Genomic DNA, 23,053 nt, shown 5'->3' with positions numbered 1-23,053 from the left:
AAATTCCTGGCAAGTGTATTAAAAACAAAGTTCTGTTCAAACTATTCTTTTCGTGTATTCACAGTCTCTCTTTAGTAGAATTGATTGTGACCAAGTTAGCTTTATCCATTTACTATGGTTGACTTACACTTCATGTTGAAATATATTGAACCAATTGTGATTTCTTTTTTTTTTTTTTATACTTTAAGTTTTAGGGTACATGTGCACATTGTGCAGGTTAGTTACATATGTATACACGTGCCATGCTGGTGTGCTGCACCCACTAACTCGTCATCTAGCATTAGGTATATCTCCCAATGCTATCCCTCCCCCCTCCCCCCACCCCACCACAGTCCCCAGAGTGTGATATTCCCCTTCCTGTGTCCATGTGATCTCATTGTTCAGTTCCCACCTATGAGTGAGAATATGCAGTGTTTGGTTTTTGGTTCTTGCAATAGTTTACTGAGAATGATGATTTCCAGTAATATTTTCATTGGCAATGTAGGTCTGCTTTAATAGTTATTTTTTTCTTAGCACTTTGAAGGTGGTATCCTCTTGTCTTCTGGCTTCCATAATTGTCATTGATAATACCCTTGAGTCTCAAAATATCACCTTACAGATGACTTATTGATTACAAATGGAAAAATTACAAATTTTCCGAGCTTGGTATTGCTAATAGTGGGACAGCCACATGCATAATGTGGTGCACAGGAGAGACATAACATTACCTTATGTGGTGTTCTTACTGGAAACATTTGATCTAGGAATCATGGCGAAACAGTCCAACTAATCTAGAATGTAGAACATTTTTTCAAGACAACTGACCTGGACTCTTCAAAGGATTCAGTGTCATCAAAAATCAAAGGAAGTAGCGTATCAAGGAAAGTCTCTAAATTGAAAGAGACCTAATAACTATACCATCCGAAAGTAATGCACGAGCCTTGATTAGATCCTGGATCAGCAAAAAGAAAAGCTTTAGGGAACGCTTTTAAGATCACTGGGAAAATTTCATCAGGACTCTCTTTAGATGGTGTTGTTGGATTGATGTTGATTATCTTAGATGAGGTAATGGTGTTGTCATTGAATAGAAGAATTCTTGTTTCTGATAAATGCATGATAAAGAATTTTCAGACAAAGAATAATAGTGCTATTGTTAGTGCTGTACTTTCTACATTTTCCCAAAAGGGAAGGACTTATGTTCAGAAACATTTTGAGTGGATGAGCCAAAATGTTAACAGTGTGAATTTAGTGAGTAGTATATTCTGGTGGGTGTCTTCATTGGTGAGTGGCATAATCTGTGGGGTACACTCATTGAATTATTCTTTTTAGCTTTTCTATGAGTTTGAAATTTTTCAAAATAAAAAAAAAATCAGTCTAATTTTTGTTCCTTTGTGCATCATCTGACTTGAAGATTTTGTCTTTGGAGTTCTGCAGTTTCACTATACTCTATTCAGTATGGTTTTCTTTTTATTTATCCTGTTTAGGATTATTGTGCCTTTTAAATCTGGGATTTGTGTCTGTTGATTCTAGGAAATTCTCAGCTATTCCCTCTTCAAATATTGCTTCTCCCCCATTTGTTTTGTCTGCTGCAATTCCAGTTAGATTTATACTTGACCTTTTTACTTCATCCTATGCTTCTATTAATGTCTCTTATGTTTTCTCTGTCTGTGCTACATTATGACTGTTTTCAGGTTCTCTCATAGAATTCATAACCAGCTGGTCTAATCTGCTGTTTAACCAACCTATTCAGTTTTTTAAAGTACTTTTTTTTTCTTACTGATATGTAATTTACATGGACAAAGGTACACAGATTATGAATGTATAGCTTGAAGAATTTTCACAGTATAGCATCACCAAGATCGAGAAATAGAACATTGCCAGCATCACAGAAACCTCCCTCTTGCCCCTTCCCAATCATTACTACCTCCTTTTTCTTGAAAAGTAACCACTATCCTGACTTCTAACATTATAGATTGCTTTTGCCTGTTCAACTATATTATTGTAATTGTGTATTCTTTTGTATCTTGTTTTTCTCAACATTATTGTGAGTTCAATCTATGTTTTTGTATGCGGTTGTAGTTCGTTCATTCTCATTGCCATGTAAAATTCCATCATGTGAATATACCATAATTTATTCATTCTACTATGGAGCATTTGGGTTATTTCTAGTTTGGGCCTCATTGACTAGTAATGATATGAATGTTCTTATACAAATCTTTTGGTGAACATATATACATATTTCTGATGTGTATCTACCAAGAAGAATTGTTAGGTCATAGGTTGTGCATGTTTTCCACTTTAGTAGATAATGTCTATATTAGTTTGCTAGGACTATCATAAAAGCATACCGTAACTGGGTGGCTTAAACAACAGAAATTTATTTTCCCACAGTTCTGGAGGCTAGCAGTCCAAAATTAAGGTGTGGGCAGGGTTGGTTCCTCTTGAGAGCTGTGAAGGAGTTGTCTTTTCCAGGGCTCTCTTTCTTGACTTGTAGGCTACTGTTTTCTTCCTATTTCTATTCACGTTGTCTTCCCTCTGTTTATGTCTCTGGGTCCAAATTTACCTTTTTGTATGGACACTAGTCATATTGGTTACATTGGTGATACCCTAATGACTTCATCTTAAGTAATTATGTCTGCAGTGACCATATTTCCAAATAAGGTCACATTCTGAGGTACTGGGGGTTTGAACTTCAACATATGAATTTTGGTGATACATAATACAACCGATACCACTGCTAAACATTTTCCAATGTAATTTCACCAATCTTTACTTGTATCACCAGTGTTTAAGAGTTCCACTTATATCTCATCCTCATCAACACTTCATTTTGCCTATCTTTATTTTCATTTTAGATATTCTGGTAGGTATATAGTGATGTACATTGAGGTTTTTATTTACATTTCTCTGATGATAAGTAAAATTTAATACCTTGTCATATGCTTATTAGCCATTTGGACATCTTTTGTTAAATGCCTGTTCATGTCTTATCTGTTTTTCTTCTGGATTATCTATTTGCCTTTTTCTTATTGTTTTGTAGGAGTCCTTTTGTCATATTTATATTCTGGATATGAGTCTTTTATCAGGTATATTTATTGCAAGTAAATTTTCTCAGGTTGTGTTTTGCCTTTTCCTTGTCTTAATGATGTCTTCTGATAAGCGGAGATTCTCAATTTTAATGTCATCTTACATAATCTTTATCCGTATTCATTCTATGGCTGGCACTTCTTTCATCAAATTTTAAAAATCTTTGTCTACTACTGTTTGGGGAAATCAGCCCCCAGTATTCAACATGGGTCCTTTTCTATTTTCCCTAAGTGTCGGCTGGCCTGAGAAATAAAGGGAAAGAGTACAAAAGAGAGAAATTTTAAAGCTGGATGTCCAGGGGAGACATCAAATGTTGGCAGGTTCTGTGATGCCCCCCAAGCTGCAAAACCAGCAAGTTTTTATTAATGATTTTCAAAAGGGGAGGGAGTGTACGAATAGGGTGTGGGTCACAGAGATCCCATGCTTCACAAGGTAAAATATCATAAGGCAAATGGAGGCAGGGCGAGATCACAGGAATGGGGCGAAATTAAAATTGCTAATGAAGTTTCAGGCACGCATTGTCATTGATAACATCTTATCAGGAGACAGGGTTTGAGAGAAGAAAACCAGTCTGACCAAAATTTATTAGGTGGGAATTTCCTCGTCCTAATAAGCCTGGGAGCGCTATGGGAGACCGGGGCTTATTTCATCCCTTATCTACAATCGTAAAAAGATCGATGTTCCCAAAGTGGCCATTTTAGAGACCTTCACTTGGGAACGCATTCTCTTTCTCAGGGATGTTCCTTGCTGAGAAAAAGAATTCAGCGAAATTTCTCCTATTTGCTTTTGAAAGAAGAGAGATATGGCTCTGTTCCGCCCGGCTCTCAGGCAGCCAGACTTAATGGTTATCTCCCTTGTTCCCTGAACATCGCTGTTATCCTGTTCTTTTTTCAAGGTGCCCAGATTTCATATTGTTTAAACAAGTTGTGCAGTTAACGCAATCATCACAGGGTCCTGAAGTGACATTCATCCTCAGCTTACGAAGACGACAGGATTAAGAGATTAAAGTAAAGACAGGCATCACAAGAGTATTGATTGGGGAAATGATAAGTGTCCATGAAATCTTCACAATTTATATTCAGAGATTGCAGTAAAGACAAGTATAAGAAATTATAAAAGTATTAATTTGGGGAACTAATAAATGTCCATGAAATCTTCACAATTTATGTTCTTCTGCCATGGCTTCAACCGGTCCCTCCGTTCGGGATCCCTGACTTCCTGCAACATACTACAAAGTCATGAAGAGATTTCCTGTGTTTTCCTCTAAAAGCTTTATTGTTTTAATTTTTACATTAATTCGATTTACAATCTACTTGGAATTGTTTTGTGTATATGGTATGAAGTAGACATCAGGATTATTTATTTATTTATTTATTTATTATTTTTTAGAGACAGAGTCTCGCTGTCGCCCAGGCTGGAGTACAGTGGCACCATCTCGGCTCACTGCAATCTCTGCCTTCTGGGTTCCAGCAATTCTCCTGCCTCAGCCTCCTGAGTAGCTGGGACTACAGGTGCACACCACCATGCCCAGCTAATTTTTGTATTTTTAGTAGAGACAAGGTTTTACCATGTTGGCCTGGCTCATCTGGAACTCCTGACCTCCGTTGATCTGTCTGCCTTGGCCTCCCAAAGTACTGGGATTACAGGTGTGAGCCACCGCGCTCAGCCTCACTTACTTATTTTTAAATTTATTTTTACATATGAATGTCTACTTGATCCAGCACAATTTATTGAAAAGACTTTTTCCTACTGCATTGTAATGTTACTTTTGTCATAAATCAAGTAATTTTATGTGTATACCTTTCTAGATAAGTGCTGTCTAATGGAACTTTCCGCTGTGATGGAAATACTCTTTATGTGTACTGTTTAATTTAGTAGCTATTCACTGCAGATGGCTATTGAGTACTTGAAGTGTGGCTAGTGCAACTAATGATTGAATTTTTAATTTTACTAATTTTAATTCATTCAAATTTAAATAGTTACATGTTTAGTGCCTACCATATGGAATAGTGCAGTTGTAGATTCTTTGTTTTGTTTCTCTGTTTGCCATCTTTGTGTCAGTACCATACTTCTTCATACTTCTTACTGTAGCTTTATAATAAATATTCTGGTATCAGGCAGTATAAATCTTTCAGCCTTACTCTTTTTCAAAATTGTCTCAGCTATTATTGACTCTTTGCATTACATATAAATTGTAGAAGTCATTTATCAATTTTCACAAAAAAATGTGCTGGATTTGTGAATGGAGTTTTACTGCATCTGTAGATCAGTTTGGGGAGAATTGATATATTTATAATACAGAGTATTTCATTCCATGAACATGAATTATTTTTACATTTACTTAATTGCTCTTTCGGTGTCCTGTATATCTTTTATCTTTTTTTGTGTGTGCTGCAGTTTTGATATTTTGTATTTAGCCATATTCAAGCTTACTGATTTTATCTTTTGCTGTTAATTAATTTATTGAATTCTCTTAAGGATGAGACCATCACTCAATATACTTGAAATCAGAAACCACTCAATTTCTTTCTTGATAAGCAAGGGAGAACTGTGCTTCTTAGCCATGACTTTCTAAACAAAGCAAAGAGTTGGTATTGCATTGGGCTTTGGAAGCCTGGAGACTTTCAAAAACAGGAGTGTTTAAGGATTGTCTGAAATTTCTGTGTATAGTTTAGGGATTAGCTGACTACCAGAGAACGGTTAGTCCTTTCCTTTCTTGAAATTGGAGAATAGGGACATTTAACTTTCTGTTCTTAATTTCAGAAAGTATATTTTTAACTCCTAGAATATCCAGTTCAGCTCTGCCTGCTTCTGTTGGTAGTGTCTTGTTTTTTGCAATGTTTTGGTTCTGTGTCATATTTCTGTAAATATTTAGAACATACTTATTTATGTAAGTCATACTTATTTGCATATTTGAAGTCCTTTAGACGCTAATTTTGCCTTTTATTGTTTTATGTGATGGTTTATTTCCCAGTGTATTTGCAGATGTCTTAAATTTTGTTTTAATAAATAATCTTAATCTGCGGATTTCTTTTCTTTTTTTTTTTCTTAAGATGGAGTTTTGCTCTTGTTGCCCAGGCTGGAGTACAATGGCACCATCTTGGCTCACTGCAACCTCTGCGTCCTGTGTTCAAGCAATTGTCCTTCCTCAGCCTTCCGAGTAGCTGGGATTACAGTCGCACGCCACCACGCCTGGCTAATGTTTTGTATTTTTAGTAGAGATGGAGTTTCACCATGTTGGCTAGGCTGGTCTCAAACCCCTGATCTTAGGTGATCCACCCGCCTTGGCCTCCCAAAGTGGTGGGATTACAGGCATGAGCCACCACGCCTGGCCAGTCTGTGGAAATTTTGAGAGATGTAAATGAGTAAATTCTTCAATGGAGGATTTGCAAAATTAGATTCTTGGCTTGCAGTTTCCCAGGTCACACAGGTAATATAAATTCAAACCTCAAGTTCATTTTTAGGTAGGCTTACTATTATGAATTTTGATCATTAATTTTCATCTCCTGCCAAGCTTTAAATTTCCTTGTTAGCTTAAAAAATAAAGTATAATTTAATTTAATAAAATATATGGATTTTAGGTGCACAGTTTTGTAGATTCTGATACACTGAATACCCCTGTGTTTTCAAAAACCTCAGTCAAGATATAAAACATTACCATCACTCAGAGTAGGCCTCTTTCTAAACAACCCCATCCTCCTAAATTAAAATCACTGATCTGACTTCTGTCACTAAAGTATATTTTTTATACTTACTTGGTGCTGTATTTTTTTCAACTTTTTGAAGTAATTTCGAATGTACAGAAAAGTCACAAAAATATAGAATAACTTTTATGTATGTTTTACCTAGAGTCACATATTTTTAACATTTTGCCATATTTACTTTATTATTCTCTCTCTCTACACAAACACAACATACACATATATACACCTATGCTTGCATTCATGTTTTTATAAACCATTTGAGAGTAGGTTGCATACATTATGCTCCTTTAATCTGCGAAACTGGCTGCTCTGCCTATGGAGTAGCCATTCTTTTATTCCTTTACTTTCCTAATAAACTTGCTTTAAAAATAATAATAATATGCAATACTATAATATAGTATGTGTTTTTTTAAAAATAAAGACATTCTCTTATATAGACACAGCACAGTTAACAAATTTAAGAATTTAACTTTTTATTTTTTTTTTATTCTTAATTTTGTTTTTTTGGAAACACGATCTCACTCTGTCACGTAGGCTGGAGTGCAGTGGCACAATCATAGCTCACTGTAACCTCGTATTCACAGCCCTAAGTGATCCTCTGACCTCACCCTCCCAAGTTGCTAGTATTACAGGTGCACACCACTGTGCCCAGTGTATTTTTTTATAGAGACAGAGTTCCGCTATGTTGTACAGGCTGCTATTGAACTCCTGGCCCCATATGATCTTCCTGCTTTGGCCTCCCAAAGTGCTAGGATTACAGGCATGAGCCATTGCACATGGCTGGAATTTAACTATTATACAATACTTTAATATATTTTGTCAATTGTCCCAATACTGTGTTTTATAGCATGTTTTTTGTTCACTATGAAAATCTAATCCAGGATCACTTACTGCATTTAATGATATCTTTTTGTTTCCTTTAATGTGGGACACTTCCTTACCCTTTCATGACACTGGCCTCAACTTATTTTTATAATGTTTCATCACAATGAGATTTAGATTATGCAATCTTTCCTGCATCAGTACATAGTGAGATTGAGGTCATATTCTTCTCAGGGTATTATTTTGAGCCTCTTAGCCCCAAGGCCAAGTTCCTGGCCAAAGTTTGGTCCGGTTTCACTGTATAGTTACTATTTTTGCTTCTCACAGTTGTTTAGTATGTAACAATTAACATGAGATATTATGACCATGCAGATATGCTGCTCCTTCTCTGATTTTCCCTCTCTTGGATTTAGCATACATACATGATTCCTGTTCAAATCAAATTTTGTCATGATGGCTGTAAAATGATTTATTAATTGGCATTTTGTTGTAAAGAAGAGCCCCCCTTCTGCTCCTTTCCTCTCCTCTCCTTTCCTTCCTTTCTTTCTTTCCTTTATTTTCCGTCCTTCCTTCCTTCTTTTTTCTTTTTTTTTTTTGAGACGGAGTCTTGCTCTGTCACCCAGGCTGGAGTGCAGTGGCGTGATCTCAGCTCACTGCAAGCTCCGCTTCTCGGGTTCATGCCATTCTCCTGATACAGGCGTGAGCCACTGCGCCCTCCCTCCCTCCCTCCCTCCCTCCCTTCCTCCCTCCCTTCCTTCCTTCCTTCCCTCTCTCCCTTCCTTCCCTCTCTCCCTCCCTTCCTCCCTCCCTCCCTCCTTTCTATTTCTATCCATCCATTCATCTTCCCATCCATCCATCCTTCAGATGGACTCATGAATTTCTTACTGTATCGTATCTTAGTTTTCTCTGTTTTGGAACATGCTACAAACAGAATCATGCAGTTTATGTGGATCTTCTCTCACTCAACATAATGTTTTAGCAATTTCATCTATGTTGTTTTACCTCTGAATATGTCAAAATTAGTTTGTTCATTTACTTGGTGATGGACATTTGGGTTGGCTCTGGTTTAGGGCTCTTATGAATAAAGATAGTCAACATTCTTAGATGAGTCCAGCTATGGACATGTTTTCAGTTCTCTTGCTAGCTCTTTGGGTGGGAGTCTGCTTTAACTTTATTTAAAAACTGCCCAACTTTTTCCCATCAGTCAACAATATATGAGAGTTCTAGATGATCCACATCTCTGTCAACATTTGATGTTGTTAGCCTTTTTTATTTTAGGCATTCAAAATGAATGACTATTCGAGACGTAGCTTATTATGTTTTACTTTGTACTTTCTGAATAATGTTGAACATGTTTCCCTGTACTTACTGATCATCCTTATATAGTTATATATGTTATATACAACATATAATAGATACATTGTAAAGTACTGAAATGTTTTGCCCTTGTTTTAATTGGGTTGCCTTTTTATTATTTGTTGGAAGTTCTTTTTATATTCTAGATATAAGACTTTTGCCAGATATATATCTTGTGAATATTTTCCCTAGTCTGTAGCCTCCTTTTGATTTTCCTTGTAGTATAGTATTCTAATGAACAGAAAATTTTAACTTTAATAAAATTAACTTCATCAAGTTTTCCTTTTATAGTTAGTGCTTTTTATATTTGAACAAGTCATTTTCTACCTGAAGATTACAAAATCGTCTTCTGTTTTCTTCGGGAAGCTTTATAGTTTTCCTTTTTCTGTTTATATATATATATATTATATATATATATTTTATATCATCTCAATTTTTAAATACGGGGTGAAGTAAGAGTTCTAGGTTCTGTTTTCCTTCATACCAATATCTAGTTATTTCAGCACCATTTGTAGAAAAATCTATCATTCCCATAAATTAACTTGGCACTTTAGTGAAAAATTGATTGACTGCATATGTCTAAATCTATTTTCTGTTTGTTTCCTTTTGCCACTGGATCTCTTTTTCTGTTGTCACCCTTCTTCCATTTTCATTTCATCTCCAGCTTTCTTAGGCTGAAGCTTTATTTAGGACTCTTATTTCCACTATCTATTTCTTTTAGGTCTAGGGCCTTATTCTTGTTGCTCTGCATGGTTCTTCAGTCCTAAGGTTCTTTGTTGGTGGCTTCTGTAGACACCTTCAATGTAGCGTGTGTTTTTATCACTCATCACCGTATGTTTGACTTTCTCTTTGTAAATTTTCATTGACCATTGTAAATTACCTTTACTTTTTCTTCAGACTGGTGCTACATTTTAAAAGACAATGTTTTACCTAATTTAGCATTTCTAGGTGTTTGCAAAAGGAGGGATTTTTAGAATATCTAAACCACCATAGTACTGGGAGCAGAAACCTTACAGTTAAATCTTCATTCATTCTGGATTATACTCTTTATCATTATAAAATTTCTTTATTATAACATCACTTAGTTCTTTCCTTTCGTCCTCTGAATGTGATCTGTAATTAGTATCCCAACAACTATTTCATTCTGTCCATGCTTTCCTAGCATGCCTTTAACCATCTTTTTATTTTCAAGGTTTTTGAAACCTTTAGATAAATTTTTATGTTACAAGGTTAGGTTTCACTTTGTTACTCAGTTTGTCTTTTCTCTTAAGTAACAGTGTTAAACTTACTTTCATTCATTGATATTAGAGTTATATTTAGTCTTTATGCAATTATCATAGTATTTGTTATGGTTTCTGTTGCCTAAAAATATGTTATTATATGATCATTCTATGATCCACTAAATATGTCATTATATAATCCATGTTTTCCTGTTTTCGTTTAGTATAAACCATTAGTAATTTAAAGGTTTGGTTTGGAATCCATTGGTTATCTTTATAACTAATGTTTTGTGTAATATACTCTGTTCTCTATTTTATTACGTGTTGTTTTCTTATTCCCAGTTATATGCAGTGAAATTGGTATATTGCCTTTTTCTCCCTCTCTGTCCTTTCTGAGCACGATATCTATTGGTTATTTTTTTGATGTTCACCTTTATATCTTTAATAATACTTAACACTTTTCATTTATAAAAATACTCACGTGGCTGGGCGTGGTGGCTCACACCTGTAATCCCAGCACTTTGTGAGGCCGAGGCGGGCGGATCACAAGGTCAGGAGATCAAGACCATCCTGGCTAACACAGTGAAACCCCGTCTCTACTAAAAATACAAAAAAAATTAGCCGTGCCTGGTGGCGTGCACCTGTAATCCCAGCTACTCGGGACACTGAGGCAGGGGAATTGCTTGAACCAGGGAGGTGGAGGTTGCAGTGAGCCGAGATTGCGCCACTGCACTCCAGCCTGGGCAACAGAGTGAGACTATATCTCAAAAAAAAAAAAAAAAAAAACAAAAAATTAGCCAGGCGTAGTGGCACATTACTGTAATCCCAGCTACTCGGGAGGCTGAGGCAGGAGAATCACATGAACCCGGGAGGTGGAGGTTGCAGTGAGCCAAGATTGTGCCACTGCATTCCAGCCTGGGTGATAGAGTAAGACTCTGTCTCAAAAAAAAATTAATTAATTAAAAAAAATACTTAACATTTCTTTACCAACTTTAAACTTTGCCTTTGTTTCCTTTTTACCTTCTGTTAGGTATGTAATTTCTGTGTTGCGATTATCTATAACTTATGTTCTCATCTGTAAACCAGATTATTTAAATAGTTAAGTATTATTTAAATAGTGAAGTATTTTCATTGCTTCCCTCGGTCCCTTTTGTTTCTGTACGGTGTCCTTTGGTTGAAGTTATTTTGAAACGTACAATAGATTAATGCCTACTGTAGTCACCCTACTGATCTACCAAACATTAGGTCTTATTTCTTCTATCTAACTGTATATTTGTACCCATTAATCAACCTCTTCATCCTCCCCTCCCCACTACCCTTCCCAACCACTAGTAGCCACTAAGGTACTCTGTACCTTTGTGAGATTCACTTTTTGAGCTCCCACATATGAGTGCAAACATGTGATATTTGTCTTTCTGTGCTTGGCTTATTTCACTTAACATCATGACCTCCAGTTCCATCCATGTTGCTGCAGATGAGAGGATTTTATTTTTGTTTATGGCTGAATAATATTCATTGTGTATATATATATCACATTTTCTTTTTCCATTTATCTACTTACGGGCATTTAAGTTGATTACACATTTTGGCTATTGAGTACATTGCTACAGTAAACATAAGAGTGCTGATATCTCTTGATTTCTTTTCTTTTGGATATATACCCAGTAGTGGAATTGCTGGATCATTGGTATTTCTATTTTTAGTTTCCTGAGGAATCTCCATGTTGGTTTCCATGGCAGCTGTACTGATTTACATTCCTACCAACAGTGTGCAAGGATTCCTCTTTCTCTACATCTTTACTAACATCCCTTATTCCCATTTTTTTTGATAAAAGCAATTTTAACTGGGGTGAGATGATATCTCATTGTGGTTTTGATTTGCATTTCTCTGATGATTAGTGATGTGGAGCATTTTTAATATACCTGTTGGCAGTTTATATATCTTCCTTGAGAATTGTCTGTTGAGATCTTTTGTCCATTTTTTAATTGGAGTATTTCTTTTTTTTTTTGCTATAGAGTTTTCTTATATATTCTGGCTATTAATTTCTCATCAGATAGACATTTTGTAAATATTTTCTCTCATATTCTAAAAATATCCTTTCACTCACTTTATAATTACACATCTGTGGGGTAAGAAATTCCTCAGGCCCACTTTATTTCCTGGCTGATTTTGTAGGCAGTGCTCACTGCTTGCTGCAGACTAGTCTGAGGACTCACTGGATTTTTTTCTACTTTGAAGTGATCAATTTTTTACCTCACTACCCATTTTTTGCAGTCCAGTACTAGAATATGTCTTGGCATTGACCATTGTGTTTCTCTTTTTCTTGGACGTGCCATATTCTTTTAGTTTCTAGTTTACATTTTTCTTCTATTTCTGGAAATTTCTCTTGAATTACACTGTGAACAGTTTTTTACTTTTTTCATTTTGGCTTGCTTCTTTGAAGACATCAAATATGCTTATATTTGTTGATTTGTCTTGGCCTGTTTATATCACTTGTTTTTTTCTCTTTTGCATTCTTAGTTTATTTTTTTCTCCAAAACCCTTTTTTTTGTTTAAATTCTTTTTGAAAATTTCCTTTTCAATCCTATCCTGTGTGTACTTTCCTATTTTAGTAGTACCTGTTCTCTCTTCTGCTTCCATTTGGCCTTCATTTCAGTTTTGTTTGTTTATTTATGTATTTTTTTTATTTCTCTGACCTGTAAGTTCACATTTTATTTCTTCATCTTTTTGACCATAGCTCCCCTGAGCTCGTGCATCTCCTCTTTATGTTTTCTGTGTTATAGAGGTGATTGCTTCTTTATATTTGTGGCAACATATTTGACTATAATTTTCTTTTTTTAATTTTATTTTATTATTATTATACTTTAAGTTTTAGGGTACATGTGCGCAATGTGCAGGTTAGTTACATAGGTATACATGTGCCATGCTGGTGTGCTGCACCTATTAACTCGTCATTTAGCATTAGGTATATCTCCTAATGCTATCCCTCCCCCCTCCCCCCACCCCACAACAGTCCCGAGTGTGATGTTCCCCTTCCTGTGTCCATGTGTTCTCATTGTTCAGTTCCCACCTATGAGTGAGAACATATTTGACTATAATTTTCATCTGCTTCATAACTGTTTTTCTTATGTGTTTCCATTTGATTTTCCTTTTTCTTTCCTTCATTTTATTTGTAGAATTCCTTTTTTAAGAATGACTGCTCATCATTCAATGAGAAACATTTTTTCCTGATTATACTGTTTGCAAAAGGTCATCTTGGAGGGCTAGAGCAATGTTATAGACTAACACCTATTCTCCTTATGACACTGTTTTTGTGTGTAATTGATTTCTTTTGATATGACACTATTTTTGTATGTAATTGATTTCTTTTGATTATATAGCATACTTTGTTTTATTATGCTATATAGTATAATCAGATATAGTATGCTATATAGTATAATAAAATATATATGCTATATAGTATAATCAAATATGGTATGCTATATTTGATTCTATAGCATAGTTTGTTTTATTATAATTTGCTTTATTGTGCTTTGCATATATTGTGGTTTTTACAAATTGTGCTTTGCATATATTGTGCCTTGTATACATGTGGTGTTTACAAATTGTGCTTTGCATATATTGTGCTTTGCATATATGTGGTTTTTACAAATTATGCTTTGCATATATTGTACTTTGCATAAATTGTGGTTTTTACAAATTGTGCTTTGCATTTATTGTGGTTTTTACAAATTATGCTATATAGTATATTCAAATATAGTATGCTATATAGTATAATCAAATATATATGCTATACAGTATAATCAAATATAGTATGCTCTATTTGATTATATAGCATACTTTGTTTTATTACAATTTGCTTTATTGTGCTTTGCATATATTGTGGTTTTTACAAGTTGAAGGTTTGTGGTATTCCTGCATTAAGCATGTCTTTTGGAACCATTTTTCCAACAGCATGTGTTAGGTTTGTGTCTCTGTGTCACATTTTAGTAATTCTCAATATTTCAAACTATTTCATTATCCGTTATGGTGATCAATAATTAGTGATCTTTGAGTTTACTATTATAATTGTTTTGGGGTACCATGAATGATACCAATTCATATAAGATGGTGAACCTAATGGATAATATTATGTGTGTTCTAACTGCTCCACCGACTGGCTCTTCCTCTCTTTCCCTCTCCACAGGCCTCTGTATTCCCTAAGACAAAACAATATTGAAATTAGGTCAGTTAATAACCCTACAGTGGGCTGTAAGTGTTCAAGTAGAAGGAAAGATCATACATCTCTCACTTTAAATCAAAAGCTAGAAATGATCATGCTTAGTGAGGAAGGCAGGTCGAAGTGGATATAGGCTAAAAGCTAAGCCTCCTATGCCAGACAGTTAGCCCAAGTTGTGGATTGCAAAGGAAAAGTTCTTGAGGGAAATTAAATGTACTCCTCCAATACACAAATGAGAGATAAGAAAGCAAAACAGTCTTATTGCAGATGTGGAGAAAGTTTCAGTGGTGTGGATAGAGTATCAAACCAGTCACAACATTCCCGTATACCAAAGCCTAATTCCAGAGCAAGGCCCTAACTCTTTTCAGTTTTATGAAGGCTGAAAGGTGAGAAACCTGCGGAAGAAAAATTTGAAGCTAAAGAGGTTGGTTCATGAGGATTAAGGAAAAACGCCATCGTCATAACATAAATGTGCAAGGTGAAGCAGCAGGTGCTGATGTAGAAGCTGCAGCATGTTACTCAGAAGATCTAGCTAAGATCATTGATAAAAGTGACTACACTAAACAACAGATTTTGAATGTAGATGAAACAGGCTTCTATTGGATGAAAATACCATCTAAAACTTTCATAGTTAGAGAGAAGTCAATGCCTGGCTTAAAAACTTCAAAAGATAGGTTTTCTTGTTAGGGGCTAATGCAGCTGGTGACTTTGAGGTGAAGCCAGTGCTCATTGACCATCTGAATATCCTAGAGCCTTTCAGATTTATCCTAAATCTACTCTGCCTGTGTTCTATAAGTAGAATAACAAAGCCTGGATGACAGTACATCTCTTTGTAGCAAGGTTTACTGAATATTTTAAGCCTACCATTGAGACCTACTGCTGAGAAAAAAGATTCCTTTCAAAATATTATTGCTCATTGACAATGGACCTGGTGACCCAAGAGCTCTATTGTAGATGTACAAGATGAATGTTGTTTTCATGCCTGGTAACACAGCATCCATTCTGTAGCCCATGTATCCAGGAGTAATTTTGACTTTCAGGTCTTAATATTTAAGAAATACATTTTGTAAAGCTGTAGTTGCAAAAGATAATGATTCCTCTGATGGAACTGGGCAGAGTAAATTTTAAACCTTCTGGAAGGGATTATTCTAGATGCCATTAAGGACATTCATGATTCATGGGAGGAGGTTAAAATGTCAAATCAATAGGAATTTGGAAGAAGTTGATTCCAATCCTCATGGATTACTTGTAGGGGTTCAAGACTTCAGTAGAGGGGGCCGGGTGCAGTGGCTCATGCCTGTAATCCCAGCAATTTGGGAGGCCAAGCGGGTGGATCACCTGAGGTCAGGAGTTTGAGACCAGCCTAGTCAACATGGCAAAATCCCATCTCTACTAAAAATACAAAAATTAGCCAGGCATGCTGGCAACCACCTATAATCCCAGCTACTCAGAAGACTGAGGCAGGAGAATTGCTTGAACCTGGGAGCAAAGGTTGCAGTGAGCTGAGATCACACCACTGCACTTCAACCTATGCAACAGAGCAAGACTCCTCTTATATTGAAAAAAAAAAAAAGACTTCAGTGGAGAAATTAACTGCAGAAGTGGTGGAAATAGCAAGAGAATTAGAAGTAGAGCCTGAAGATGTGACTGAATTGTTGCAATCTTGCATTAAAACTTGAACGATGAGGAGTTGCTTCTTACGGATGAGCAAAGAAAGCAGTTTCTTGAGATGGAATCTATTCTTGGTGAAGATGCTGTGAGCAATGTTGAAATGACAACAAAAGATTAAGAATAAAACGTATACTGAGTTGACACAGCATCAGCAGATTGGAGAGTATTGATTTCAATTTTGAAAGAACTTCTATTGTTACTAAAATGCTTTCAAACAGCAGTGTATGCTTCAAGAAATCTTTCATGAAAGAAAGAGTCAATTGATGTGGCATAAGTCATTGTTGCCTTATTTTCAAGAAATTGCCACAGCCGTCACACCCTTCAGCAACTACCACCTTGATTAGTCAGCAGCCATCAACAATCATCGAGGTAAAACCCTTTACTCTCCATATTTATGTCTGGATATGTGTATTTGTGAATATACATGGTTAATAATAATTGATATATGTATTAATACACGAAATTTTTAGTATACTATTGAACAAGAATGTTTCCTATTTGTCATTTACTTATTCACGTCTGAGGAGATATAAGAAGAAAATGTAATCCAAAAAGATTACAACTCTCTAAACGATCACATGTTCATTACCATTTTTTAGCAATGTTTTACAACTAGGATATGTACATTGTTTTAGACATAATGCTATTGCATACTTAATAGGCTACATTATGGTGTAAACAGAGCTTTAATATACACTGTGAAACAAGTCTGTGTGACTCACCTTTTTACGACATTAGCTTTGTTGAGGTGATCTGGAACAGAACCCGCAATATCTCCAAGGTATGCCAGTATCATTCTGACAGTATTGTGACCAACTATAAAGATTAAATGCCATGTTTATGACAGCACCCTGCACAGTGCCTCTAGGGGAGCAGACACTGTAAATGGTGACTGCTATAATAATTATTGTAATAATCTATCTCATTCTGGGCTGAACTCACAATATCTTGGAGGTATGCCTGTATCTTCTGAATCAAAAGAAAGATGGCTAGCATGGGCTGAACTCAAAATATCTTGGAGGTATGCCTGTATCTTCTGAATCAAAAGAAAGATGGCTAGCAGGGCAAAGTCTCTCATACATGCCCCTGCCTTAATATGACTACTTCCTACATTCAGCATTTGTCGTTGAGCCGTGCCTGCTTCTCTTCTCCTGCACCCAGACTGGCCCCTGGGATAGACAGTATACATATCATCCTGCGTTGCTGTAAAGACAGGATTCTTGACTTTGCAACACAGCTATTCCTCCTACTTTGGAACTGTGTTTGGCTGTTATGTTATGTTATGTTTTGTTTTGTTTTGTTTGTTTTGTTTTGTTTTGTTTCTCTGAGATGTATAGCCTGAAGTGTTCTTTCTAGGTATACTCCCTCAGTTATTGGGGTTTAAAAAATATATTTATTTTTATTTATTCATATTTTTTTGAGACAGTCTCACTCTGTTGCCCAGGCTGGAGTGCAGTGGTGCAGTCTTGGCTCACTGCAACCTCTGCCTCCCAGGTTCAAGTGATCCTCCCACCTATCCCTCCCGAGTAGCTGGGACTACAGGTGCCCGCCATCTCACCTGGCTAATTTTTTTGTATTTTTAGTAGAGGCGGGGTTTCACCGTATTGACCAGGCTGATCTCCAACTCCTGACCTCAAGTGATCTGCACACTTTGGCCTCCCAAAGTGCTGGGATTACAGGTGTGAGCCGCCGTAATATTTAAAATATTTATTAAATATTTTAATTTTATTTTATTAATATTTATTAAAGATTTAAAAACCCAGACAGGTTTTTGAAATATTTAATACTTTTGGTAACCTATCTTTTTGTTTTGCCATTTGAGATTTTTAGATTTCTCACAATTTTTTCATAGATATTAAATAACCATGCATTAAATCTTTGAATCTCTGCTCCATCAAGCTTAGTGTTAGATACATTACCTAATTTTTTATTAATTCATATTTATGTCATGTATTTATTTCTGGTTATGTATATTGTGAATATACATGGTTAAAATAATTGACAAATGTAATAATACATGAAATTTTTAGTATACAGTTGAACAAGAACATTTGCTATTTGTCATGTACTTATTCATTCAGGAGATGTAAGAAGCTTGTGATTGAATGAAATTATTAGGCTTAGCACTGTACATTTTCTTTTTTGCCTTTTTCATTAGTTCATACTCTTTGTATGGCTATTGTTCTGAAATAAAGTGAATTTTATTTTTTCTGGAAATCCTGGCAGAGTAATTTGTTTTAATTGTCTGTCTGGGGAAGAAAAGACTTTGTAGAAAGTCAACAAGGATACCCAGGAATTGAACTCAGCTCTGCACCAAGTGGACCTAATAGACATCTACAGAACTCTCCACCCCAAATCAAAAGAATATACATTTTTTTCAGCACCACACCACACCTATTCCAAAATTGACCACATACTTGGAAGTAAAGCTCTCCTCAGCAAATGTAAAAGAACAGAAATTATAACAAACTATCTCTCAGACGACAGTGCTATCAAACTAGAACTCAGGATTAAGAATCTCACTCAAAACCGCTCAACTACATGGAAACTGAACAACCTGCTCCTGAATGACTACTGGGTACATAACAAAATGAAGGCAGAAATAATGATGTTCTTTGAAACCAACGACAACAAAGACACAACATACCAGAATCTCTGGGACGCATTCAAAGCAGTGTGTAGAGGGAAATTTATAGCTCTAAATACCCACAAGAGAAAGCAGGAACGATCCAAAATTGACACCCTAACATCACAATTAAAAGAACTAGAAAAGCAAGAGCAAACACATTCAAAAGCCAGCAGAAGGCAAGAAATAACTAAAATCAGAGCAGAACTGAAGGAAATAGAGACACAAAAAACCCTTCAAAAAAGTAATGAATCCAGGAGCTGGTTTTTTGAAAGGATCAACAAAATTGATAGACCGCTAGCAAGACTAATAAAGAAAAAAAGAGAGAAGAATCAAATAGACACAATAAAAAATGATAAAGGGGATATCACCACCGATCCCACAGAAATACAAACTACCATCAGAGAATACTACAAACACCTCTGCGCAAATAAACTAGAAAATCTAGAAGAAATGGATAAATTCCTCGACACATACACTCTCCCAAGACTAAACCAGGAAGAAGTTGAATCTCTGAATAGACCAATAACAAGATCTGAAATTGTGGCAATAATCAATAGCTTACCAACCAAAAAGAGTCCAGGACCAGATGGATTCACAGCCAAATTCTACCAGAGGTACAAGGAGGAACTGGTACCATTCCTTCTGAAACTATTCCAATCAACAGAAAAAGAGGGAATCCTCCCTAACTCATTTTATGAGGCCAGCATCATCCTGATACCAAAGCCAGGCAAAGACACAACAAAAAAAGAGAATTTTAGACCAATATCCTTGATGAACATTGATGCAAAAATCCTCAATAAAATACTGGCAAACCAAATCCAGCAGCACATCAAAAAGCTTATCCACCATGATCAAGTGGACTTCATCCCTGGGATGCAAGGCTGGTTCAATATACGAAAATCAATAAATGTAATCCAGCATATAAACAGAGCCAAAGACAAAAACCACATGATTATCTCAATAGATGCAGAAAAAGCCTTTGACAAAATTCAACAACCCTTCATGCTAAAACCTCTCAATAAATTAGGTATTGATGGGACGTATTTCAAAACAATAAGAGCTATCTATGACAAACCCACTGCCAATATCATACTGAATGGGCAAAAACTGGAAGCATTCCCTTTGAAAACTGGCACAAGACAGGGATGCCCTCTCTCACCATTCCTATTCAACGTAGTGTTGGAAGTTCTGGCCAGGGCAATGAGGCAGGAGAAGGAAATAAAGGGCATTCAATTAGGAAAAGAGGAAGTCAAATTGTCCCTGTTTGCAGACGACATGATTGTATATCTAGAAAACCCCATTGTCTCAGCACAAAATCTCCTTAAGCTGATAAGCAGCTTCAGCAAAGTCTCAGGATACAAAATCAATGTACAAAAATCACAAGCATTCTTATACACCAACAACAGACAAACAGAGAGCCAAATCATGAGTGAACTCCCATTCACAATTGCTTCAAAGAGAATAAAATACCTAGGAATCCAACTTACAAGGGATGTGAAGGACCTCTTCAAGGAGAACTACAAACTGCTGCTCAAGGAAATAAAAGAGGATACAAACAAATGGAAGAACATTCCATGCTCATGGGTAGGAAGAATCAATATCGTGAAAATGGCCATACTGCCCAAGGTAATTCATAGATTCAATGCCATCCCCATCAAGCTACCAATGCCTTTCTTCACAGATTTGGAAAAAACTACTTTAAAGTTCATATGGAACCAAGAAAGTGCCCGCATCGCCAAGTCAATCCTAAGCCAAAAGAACAAAGCTGGAGGCATCACACTACCTGACTTCAAACAATACTACAAGGCTACAGTAACCAAAACAGCATGGTACTGGTACCAAAACAGAGATATAGATCAATGGAACAAAACAGAGCCCTCAGAAATAACGCCACATATCTACAACTATCTGATCTTTGACAAACCTGAGAAAAACAAGCAATGGGGAAAGGATTCCCTATTTAATAAATGGTGCTGGGAAAACTGGCTAGCCATATGTAGAAAGCTGAAACTGGATCCCTTCCTTACACCTTATACAAAAATCAATTCAAGATGGATTAAAGACTTAAACGTTAGACCTAAAACCATAAAAACCCTAGAAGAAAACCTAGGCATTACCATTCAGGACATAGGCATGGGCAAGGACTTCATGTCTAAAACACCAAAAGCAATGGAACAAAAGACAAAATTGACAAATGGGATCTAATTAAACTGAAGAGCTTCTGCACAGCAAAAGAAACTACCATCAGAGTGAGCAGGCAACCTGCAAAATGGGAGAAAATTTTCACAACCTACTCATCTGACAAAGGGCTAATATCCAGAATCTACAATGAACTCAAATTTACAAGAAAAAAACAAACAACCCCATCAAAAAGTGGGCGAAGGATATGAACAGACACTTCTCAAAAGAAGACATTTATGCAGCCAAAAAACACGTGAAAAAATGCTCATCATCACTGGCCATCAGAGAAATGCAAATGAAAACCACAATGAGATACCATCTCACATCAGTTAGAATGGCAATCATTAAAAAGTCAGGAAACAACAGGTGCTGGAGAGGATGTGGAGAAACAGGAACACTTTTACAGTGTTGGTGGGACTGTAAACTAGTTCAACCATTGTGGAAGTCAGTGTGGCGATTCCTCAGGGATCTAGAACTGGAAATACCATTTGACCCACCCATCCCATTACTGGGTATATACCCAAAGGACTATAAATCATGCTGCTATAAAGACACATGCTCACGTATGTTTATTGCGGCATTATTCACGATAGCAAAGACTTGGAACCAACCCAAATGTCCAACAATGATAGACTGGATTAAGAAAATGTGGCACATATACACCATGGAATATTATGCAGCCATAAAAAATGATGAGTTCATGTCCTTTGTAGGGACATGGATGAAATTGGAAATCATCATTCTCAGTAAACTATCGCAAGAACAAAAAACCAAACACCACATATTCTCACTCATAGGTGGGAATTGAACAATGAGATCACATGGACACAGGAAGGGGAACATCACACTCTGGGGACTGTTGTGGGATGGGGCGGGAGGGGGGAGGGATAGCATTGGGACATATACCTAATGCTAGATGACGAGTTAGTGGGTGCAGCGCACCAGCATGGCACATGTATACATATGTAACTAACCTGCACAATGTGCACTTGTACCCTAAAACTTAAAGTATAATAATAATAAAAAAAAACATTAAAAAAAAGACTTTGTAGTATTTAAGGCTTTTGCAAAAAGGATAAGAGATTTATAGTAATTTTTATTCTTTAAAAGTATCACTTGATGACAACCTAATTTTTTCATTGTTTTGTTTTCTCTCCTAAAATTGAAAAGCTTTCTGTTACATTACCCATTTAGGTGTGCTGTTTTTGTTGTCTTATAATCCTTATTATTTGGCTGATAGATTGAATTTTTGCATCAGTGAACAAAAATTTTCTTCAAAAAATAGCTGGTGGTTTTCAGATAAGAAGATTCTTTGTTAAATTATTTCAAGGGCATGAATTTCCATGCTTATCATCTCAGCCTAACAGGGTAAGGGTAATTAAGTGAAAGTATGAGGCCAAGCGCTGTGGCTCACGCCTGTAATCCCAGCAGCACTTTGGGAGGCTGAGGCGGGAAGATCACAAGGTCAGGAGATCGAGACCATCCTGGCTAACACAGTGAAACCCCATCTCTACTAAAAATACAAAAAAAAAAAAAAATTAGCCGGACATGGTGGCGGGCGCCTGTAGTCCCAGCTACCTGGGAGGCTGAGCCAGGAGAATGGCGTGAACCCAGGAGGCGGAGCTTCCAGTGAGCTGAGATGGCACCACTGCACTCCAGCCTGGGTGACAGAGCATCCGTCTCAAAAAAAAAAAAAAAGAAAGTATGAATTAATCGTAAGTATAGGTATAAAAAACCAAAAGAGATAAGTTACAAACATTTACTAATTAATTGCATACTGCCTGATTCATCTAATTTATAGAAACCATATCTTGGCATTCTGAATAGTATTAATTTGTTTTGTAGAATAGCATCATAGTTGTGTCCCCTCTTCAAGCAGGGTGGGTCCCGTAAGAGTGTCTATAGAGAGACTTGGCTGTCCATGTCTGAAAGTGTTATGTATGCGTGTATCAATAGGTGTCCTTTTTTTTTTTTTTTTTTTGAGACAGTGTCGCTCTGTCACCCAGGCTGGAGTGCAATGGCACAATCTCGGCTGTAACCTCCGCCTCCTGGGTTCAAGCGATTCTCTCTCCTCAGCCTTCCAAGTAGCTTGATTCTCCCGCCTCAGCCTTCCGAGTACCTGGGGTTACAGGCACCCACCATCATGTCTGGCTAATTTTTGTATTTTTGTAGAGATGGGGGTTTC

At 36.4% G+C, this 23,053-nt stretch overlaps 1 protein-coding gene across 14 annotated transcripts in view; it reads left to right on the top strand.

Annotated features, from left to right (window-relative positions):
• The window catches only part of ZRANB3 (zinc finger RANBP2-type containing 3), a 368,239-nt gene that overhangs the window by 26,601 nt on the left and 318,585 nt on the right, over positions 1-23,053 (top strand). The window lies entirely within an intron of this gene.

Source organism: Gorilla gorilla, chromosome 11 (assembly GCF_029281585.2).
Source record: "Gorilla gorilla gorilla isolate KB3781 chromosome 11, NHGRI_mGorGor1-v2.1_pri, whole genome shotgun sequence".
Lineage (NCBI taxonomy): Eukaryota > Metazoa > Chordata > Mammalia > Primates > Hominidae > Gorilla > Gorilla gorilla.
This window is presented reverse-complemented; position numbering and strand designations above follow the sequence as displayed.